The sequence below is a fragment of the Saimiri boliviensis genome, chromosome 11 (assembly GCF_048565385.1).
Source record: "Saimiri boliviensis isolate mSaiBol1 chromosome 11, mSaiBol1.pri, whole genome shotgun sequence".
NCBI classification, from domain to species: Eukaryota; Metazoa; Chordata; class Mammalia; order Primates; family Cebidae; genus Saimiri; species Saimiri boliviensis.
In genome coordinates, this window is record NC_133459.1 from 21816680 (window position 1) to 21825623 (window position 8944).

Consider the following 8944-nt stretch of genomic DNA (forward strand, 5'->3'; position numbering starts at 1 on the left):
ATCCTGCCATTTTCATGCTAGCTGGGTGTTTTGCCCATTAGTTGATGCAGTTTCTTCATTGTGTCTATGCCCTTTACCATTTGGTATGTTTTTGGAGTGGCTGGTAATGGTTGTTCCTTTCTGTGTTTAGTGCTTCTTTCAGGAGCTCTTGTAAGGCAGGCCTGGTGGTGACAAAATCTCTGAGCAATTGCTTGTTCATAAAGGATTTTATTTATCCTTCGCTTATGAAGCTTAGTTTGGCTGGATATAAAATTCCAGGTTGGAAGTTCTTTTCTTTAAGGATGTTGAATATTGGCCCCCATTCTCTTCTGGCTTGTATGGTTTCTCCCAAGAGATCCACTGTGACTCTGATGGGCTTCCCTTTGTGGGTAACCCAACCTTTCTCTCTGGCTGTCTTTAGCATTTTTTCCTTCATTTCAACCCTGGTGAATCTGACAATTATATGCCTTTGGGTTGCTCTTCTTGAGGAATATCTGTGGTGTTCTCTGTATTTTCTGGACTTGAATATTGGCCTTCCTTACTAGGTTGGGGAAGTTCCCCTGGATAATATCCTGAAAAGTGTTTTCCAGCTTAGATTCATTCTCTCCATCACATTCAGGTACACCTATCAAATGTAGATTAGGTCTTTTCACATAATCCCATATTTCTTGGAGGCTTTGTTCATTTCTTTTCACTCTTTTTTTCTCTAATCTTGCCTTCTTGTTTTATTTCATTGAGTTGGTCTTCAATTTCTGATAACCTTTCTTCTGCTTGGTCGATTTGGCTATTGAAACTTGTGTATGCTTTGCGAAGTTCTCATGCTGTGTTTTTCAGCTCCATTAAGTCGTTTATATTCTTCTCTGAGCTGTTTATTCTCATTAGCATTTCATCAAACCTCTTTTCAGTGTTCTTAGTTTCTTTGCATTGGGTTAGAACATGTTCTTTTAGCTCAGAGAAGTTTGTTATTATCCACCTTCTGAAGCCTGTTTCTGTCAATTCATCAGACTCATTCTCCATCCAGCTTTGTTCCTTTGCTGGTGATGAGCTATGTTCCCTTGGAGAGGAGAGGCGTTCTGATTTTGGGTGTTTTCATCCTTTTTGTGCTGGTTTCTTCCCATCTCTGTGGATTTATCTACCTGTGGTCTTTGTAGTTGGTGACTTTTGGATGTGGTCTCTGAGTAGATGTCCTTTTTGTTGATGATAAAGTTATTTCTTTCTGTTTTTTAGTTTTCTTTCTAACAGGCACCTCTGGTGTAGGACTGCTGGAGGTCCACTCCAAATCCTGCTTGTCTGGGGATCAGCTGCAGTGGCTGCAGAACAGTAAGGGTTGTTGCTAGTTTCTTCTTCTGTTATCTTCATCCCAGAAGGATACCCACCAGATGCCAGCCTGAGCTCTTCTTTATGAGGTGACTCCTTGGATATATGGGGGTCAGGGAGCTGCTTGAGGAGACAGTCTGTCCCTTATAGGAGCTCAAGTGCTGAGCTGTGAGCTGCGTTGTTCTGCTCAGGGCTGCTGGGCAGATACCTTTAAGTCTGCTGCAGAGGAACTCATAACCACCTTTTTCCCCAGGTGCTCTGGGAAGGTGGGGCTTTATTTATAAGTTCCTGGTGTGCTGCTGCCTTTTTCAGAGCTGCCCTGCCCAGCAAGGAGGTAGCCTAGTCACAGTCTGGCAGCAGAGGCATTGCTGCGCTGCCGTGGGCTCTGCCCAGCTGCTGTCTGAACTTCCTTGTGGTTTTGTTTATAGAGGTATAGTTAGAACTGCCTTGGTAATGGTGGTCTGCCTCAGTAATGGCAGACTGCCTCTGTAATGGTGGACTGCCTTGGTAATGGCAGACTGCCTCAGTAATGGCAGATTGCCTCGGTAATGGTGGACACCCTTCCCTCAACAGAGCTGGACCGTCTTGAGTCCAGCTGTGCTTGCTGCAAAACTCTCAATCCAGAGCATTTCAGATTGCTGGTCTTTGTGGGGGTGGGACCTGCTGAGTCAGATCACCTGGCTCCCTGTTTCAGTCCCCTTTTTTTCAGTTGAATGGGAAGCTCTGTCTCCCAGGCATTCCAGGTGCCAGTTGAAACGGCCACCAAGATTTCTGTGAGTTTTTGTGCGGAGACCCGCTGAGCAGGCTGAAACAGCCATGCTGGAAACTTATGGCACTTTTCAGCCCTCAGCGTTGAGTGTTCACTCACCCTCTGCATTGTTCTCACTGGGAGAACACCACTGTTCGGCCACCTTGGGTCTGCCTCCTCTCTCTCTCTCTCTCCTTTTACATAAAATAACTTTTTGTTTTTACTTAAGTATTATGTGAATAATTCAATTACAGTGAAGTTTTTTTTTCTGAACTTCCAGATTTGGGGTAATCTTTAAGTTATCTCCAGATGTTTGATACTATGTCATGCCCAAGATTATGTTTATATTGGATCAAAACAGAGAAGAAGAGAAAACTTAAGCATTCCAAGTGTTTGACGTACCTAATGCAAATACTGTACTCTCAGTGCCATCATTTTCAAAATAGAACCTCTCAAGATAGCTTCTCCTCATTTCTGCATACAATCAATAAATATAGAGTCAGAAGCAACTGCTTGAACAGTTGTGTACTGGTATTGTTACCGGAAAGGGGTCCAGACCCCAAGAGAGAGTTCTTGGGTCTCACACAAAAAATAATTCAGGGTGAGTCCATAAAGTGAAAGCAAGCTTGTTAGGAAAGTAAAGGAATGCAGAATGGCTACTCCATAGGCAAAGCGGCCCCCAGGGGCTGCTGGTTGCCCATTTTTATGATTATTTCTTGATTATATGCTAAACAAGGGGTGGATTATTCATGAGTTTTCTGGGAAAGTGGTGGGCAATTCCTGGCACTGAGGATTCCTCTGTTTTTTAGACCATATAGTATAACTTCCTGATGTTGCTCATGCATTTGTAAGCTGGCAAGGCACTAGTGGGAGTGTGTCTTAGCATGCTACTGGATTATAATTAGCATATAGTGAGCAGGGAGGATGACCAGAGGTCACTTTTGGAGGCATCTTGGTTTTGGTGGATTTTGGCCAGCTTTTTTACCGCAATCTGTTTTATCAGCAAGGTCTTTGTCACTTGTATCTCATCCTGTGACTTAGACTGCCTAATCTTCAGGGAATGTAGGCCGGTAGGTCTCAGCCTTATTTTACCCAGCCCCTATTCAAGATGGAGTCACTCTGGTTTAAACATCTCTAATGGTATTAGATTCTTGTGCTTGATTTTGGTTCACAGGCAAACTGCTGTGTGTCAAGAGGAGAGTCCAGGATGCTGCTGGGGTGAAATGGTGGGGAGAGTAAGAAATGAGCTCAGAAAGGCTTGCTTTCTGGAGCAAGTTTTTTTCCAGATAAAATAAAACCTTCAAGGGGTCAGGCACAATGGCTCATGCCTTTGGGATGCTGAACGTAAGGATCACTTGAGGCTAGGAGTTTGAAACCAACCTAGGCAACATAGTGAGACTTCACTTCTACAGAAAATTTAAAAATTAGTCAGGTGTGATGGCACATGTCCTGCTGCAGCCTGCTACTTGGGAGGCTGAGGTGGGAGGATTGCTTGAGCCCAGGTGTGTAAGGCTGTAGAGAGCTTTGGTCACGCCACTGGTTAGAGACAGGGTCTCGTTCCGTCACCCAGGCTGGAGCACAGTGGCATGATCACGGCTCACTGTAATCTTGACCAATCCTCCTGCCTCAGTCTCCAGAGTCAGCGCAACTACTGGTGCGTGCCACCATACCTGGCCTTGCGATATTCTCTTAAACTCTGCCTGATCAAGATTTTGCTCCCACCAGCCACTGAACTGCTCTCATCAAGGCCACCAGCGACCCCTGCCTGCTGAACCCAGAGGCCAGCGCTCAGCCCTCACCCCACAGCCCCTCCAGCAGCTGCCTAACATCTTCCCCATTTCTTCACGTGGCCCCGAGACACCACACTGCTTTTTCTTCCTCTCTCACTGGTGGCTCCTTCTTGAACTCCTTGGTGGGCTCCTCCTCTTCTTTCCGATTTCTCAGCACTGAGACTCCTCTCCACTCTCCATGCCCACTCCTTTGGGGATTCCACCCAGTCCCATGGCTTTAAAATCCATCTAGATCCTGATGATTCCCAAGTGGTAACTCAGCCTGGACCCTCTCCCTTGACCTTCAGATTACTATATCCAACTGCCTCCTGACACATCTGCTTGGAAGTCCAACAGGCTGTCTTGAACTTAACCTATGCAAAGCTGAACTCCTGGCTTCCCTACCCAAACCACCTATGCACACACACATTCACACACCTCTTCCCCATCTAAACTGGTGGGAACTCCCATTTTCTAGTGTTCAGGATGAACATTCTTGACTCTTCTCTTTCTCTCACACCCACATCATGAAATCCATTGGCTCTAACCTTAAAATATCCAAAACCCTACTCCTCATCCTTCTACTGGTAGTTGCCTGGTTCAAGCCATCGTGACCTCTTACCTGGATCACTGCCAGAGACTTCATTGTGCTCTCTGCCTCCACCTTTGCTCCTCTGCAGCCTATTCTCTCTCTCTCTCTCTCTCTATCACTCACTCACTCTCTCTCTCTCTCTGTCTCTCTCTGTCTCTCTCCCTCTCTCTCTTTGAGACAGGGTATCACTCTGTTGCCTAAGTTGGAGTGCAGTGGTACAATCTTGACTCACTGCAACCTCACAATTCTCATGCCTCATCCTTCGGAGTAGTTGGAATTACAGGAATGTGCCACCATGCCCGGTTAATTTTTGTATTTTTAGTAGAGATGGCACTTCACCATGTTGGCCAGACTGGTCTCCAACTCCTGACTTCAAGTGATCCGCCCATCTTGGCCTCCCAAAGTGCTGAGATTACAGGTGTGAGCCACCATGCCCCGGCCCACAGCCTATTCTCAACTGAGCAGCAAGTGACTCTGATGCCAGATTATGTCATTGCACTCTGCAAAACCCTGTAATGCCTCTCACTCAAGCTAAAAGCCAAGCCCTTGCACAGCCTGAAGGCCTTGCCTAATCTGCCTTTCTCTGATCTCATCCCTTCTCATTCTCCTTCTCCTCCCCTGCTTCCGTCATCCGTCACATTGACTTCCTTAGTGTTCCCTGAATGCACTTGGCACACCTGTGGATCTTTTTTTTTTTTTTTTTTTTTTTTTTTAGACGGAGTTTCGCTCTTGTTACCCAGGCTGGAGTGCAATGGCGCGATCTCGGCTCACCGCAACCTCTGCCTCCTGGGTTCAGGCAATTCTCCTGCCTCAGCCCCCTGAGTAGCTGGGATTACAGGCACGTGCCACCATGCCCAGCTAATTTTTGTATTTTTAGTAGAGACGGGGTTTCACCATGTTGACCAGGATGGTCTCGATCTCTTGACCTCGTGATCCACCCGCCTCAGCCTCCCAAAGTGCTGGGATTACAGGCTTGAGCCACCGCACCCGGCTAACACCTGTGGATCTTTGCACCGGCTGCTTCTCGCGTCCAGCATGCTCTTCCCACAGACATGCACATGGCCAATGTTCTCACTTCTTCCTCCCAAGTCTTAGCCCAGATGTCACCATTTTGGGAAGGCTTATCCTGACCATCCTATTTAAACTGCAGTTGGCCAGGTGTAGTAGCTCATGCCTGTAATCCCAGCACTTTGGGAGGCTGAAGCAGGCAAATCACCTGAGCCCAGGAGTTCAAGATCAGCCTGGGCAACGTGGCAAAACTCCATCTCTACAAAAAATTGGCCGGGTGTGGTGGCACATGCCTGTAGTCCCAACTACTCAGGAGACTGAGGCGGGAGGATCACCTGGGCCCAGGAAGTTGAGGCTACAGTGAATTGTGACTGTACCACTGCACTCCAGCCTGGGCAACAGAATGAGACCCTGTCTCAAAAAACAAAAAGACTATGGTGATGATGATGATGATTTTTCGAGACAAAGTCTCAAACTGTCATCCTGCCTGGAGTGCAGTGGCATGATCTCAGCTCATTGCAACCTCCGCTTCCAGGCTGAAGCAATTCTCGTGCCTCAGCCTCTTGAGTAGCTGGGATTACAGCCATGCATCACCATGCCCCGCTAATTTTTGTTGTATTTTTAGTAGGGACCAGGTTTTGCCATGTTGGTCAGGCTGGTCTCGAACTCCTAGCCTCAAATGATCTGCCTGCCTCAGCTTCCCAAAGTGCTAGGATTATAGGCATCAGCCACTGTGACCAGTCAGGACTGTGATTATGTTAGGTCTACCTAGATAATCCAAGCTAATCTCCTGTCTCAAGGCCGGCCGATCACCAATCTTATCGCCTATAATCTGAATTTTCCCTGGCCATGTCATATCACACATTCATAAGTTCTGGGGATTAGGGCACTGGATATCTTTGGGGAGTGGGGCATTATTCTGCCGACTACGGTGGATAAGAAAACACTGTCGTTGGGCAATAACACACGGGGACTTTGAGCTGAGTCCACCTGTGCTCAAAAAGCTTCCAGGGATCCCCACTGCCTCCAGGATGAGGGCCAGACCTCTCAGCCTGGCAGGCAAAGCATGTCATGAATTGACCTGTATTCCCATTTTATGGATAGGTACTTTCTGGCTTCCTTGCTTCCACTCTACCTTAAAGCCCCTTTCTTCCATTTATGATCTTGAAAGTCCTGTCATTCATCACGGTCAAGTTCAGGTGTTGCCTATTCCATGAAACCTTTTCAGAACCCCCAGAATGACTCTCCCTCTACCATTGCTGTTACAGAATTTGTCTGGATGGGAGTTGTTTGTGTATGTACCAGTTGGGGGTCGTTTCCCCCTAAGTGTGGTTACCTGGACCACGGGATCACTGCAGCGTAGGTCAGCAGTTCTCACACTTGAGGGTGCATCTGAATCACCTGGAGGACTTATTAAGATGCAGACTGCTGGGGCCAATATCCAGAATTTCAGATTCAGTTGACATGGGACGGGACCTGGTCATCTGCATTTCTGACAACTACCCAGGTGATCCTGACACTGCTGGGCTGGGGAGTACACTCTGAGGACCACAGACACAGAAGCTGAGATGTTCTCATCAGCTAGACCTGGCTTTCAATCTCAGCTCTGCCTCTTACTTTGTGATTTTGGAAATGTCCCTATCCCTCTCCAGGCTGCTTTCTCCTCTATAAAAGGATTCATCAGGCCGGGTGCAGTGGCTTAAGCCTGTAATCCCAGCACTTTGGGAGGCCGAGGCAGGCCAATCACCTGAGGTCAGGAGTTCGAAACCACCTGACCAACATGGAGAAACCCCATCTCTACTAAAAAAAAAAAAAAAAAAAAAAAAAATACAACATATTAGCTGGGTGTGGTGACGCATGGCTATAATCCCTGCTACTCCTCAGGAGGCTGAGGCAGGAGAATTGCTTGAACCCAGGAGGCAGAGGCTGCAGTGAGCTAAGATTGTGCCATTGTACTCCAGCTTGAGCAATGAGAGAGAAACTCTGTCCCCACTCCAACCCCCCCAGAAAAGGATCTTCCCCTTCTCACCGGTGAGGGATGTGAGGAGTGACAGGCTTAGGACAATTCCGTGTACCTTGCAGGTGCTTAATAAAAAGCATGAAGCTCTACCTCTAAAATTTTCCTCTCCCTGTGTTTTGCTTCCCTAGTAGGTGCTCAATAAAAACTTGTGAATTGTTTTTAGGGGAACCTACTGACTTGGACACTTGGGGAAAAAAAGTGCTGGCGGGCGGGCACGGTGGCTCATACCTGTAATCCCAGTACTTTGGGAGGCCGAGGCAAGCAGATCACTTGAGGTCAGGAGTTCAAGAGCAGCCTGGTAAAACCCCATCTGTACTAAAATATATATATATATATTATACAAAAATCAAAGGGGCATGGTGATGTGCACCTATAGTCCTAGCTACTCAAGAGGCTGAGGCATGAGAATCACTTGAACCCAGGAGGTGGAGGTTGCAGTGAGCCAAGATCATGCAGTCTGGGCAACAGAGCAAGACTCTCTCAAACAAACAAACATATATATATATATATATATATATATATATATATATATATATATATGCTGGCAACATAAGAAGAGCTGGGTGTATCTGGGTCAAAAGACTGTGAGTGACCTTCACACTGGCGAGCATTTTCTTTTTATGCCTATGACCACAGAGCACAATAACAATAACATCAGAAGTGACAACAGATCAACTATATTGCAAGTTCACGGTAATTTATCCACAAATGCTTCCCTAGTATCTCCAAGGAACCTGGTGGCTGGTGCTCCTGCCAAGGTTAGAGAACTTGAGAGAAGGCAGTGGTCTTGAAGGGGCTCAGACCATGGGAAAGATTTGTGTAAGTAGAGAAATAATGAGGCCAGGCACAGTGGCTCATACCTGTAATCCCAACACTTTGGGAGGCTGAGGCAGGAGGATAGCTTGAGTCTAGGAGTTTGAGACCAGCCTGGGCAACATAGTGAGACCCCCCCATCTCTAAAAAAAATACAAAAATTAGCTAGGCATGGTGGTGTGCATCTGTAGTCCCAGCTACTTGGGAGGCTGAAATAAGAGGATCACCTGGGCCCGGGAAGTCGATGCTGCAGTGAGTTGTGAGCATGCCACTGCAGTCCAGGCTGAGCAACAGAGGGAGACCCTGTCTCAAAAAAAAAAAAAAGAAGAAGAAGAAGGAGAAGAAGATAACAGGATCAGGCTTGTCCCAGTTAGAAGGAGGAGGAGGAGAAGTGGTGGAGGAGGAGGAAGAAGAAGAAGAAGAGAAATAACAGGATCAGGCTTGTCTCAGGGACCTGAAACTACAGCCTAGTAGTGGTGGAGCGGGGCGCGGTGTGGTAGGGGGGGGGAGTGCAGGTAGCTGATTGTGGCCTCAGGGGACGCATTGCCTGGGAAAAGATTCCTTGTGGCTGGGACACTTCCCAGAGGCTTCCCCAAGAACCTGTTTCCTTAGAATACCAAATACACACACATGCAAATTTTGCTTTTTTTGCTGCTTCTGAAGCCAGGTGTCTCTTTACAGCTTATATTTGAGGGGCC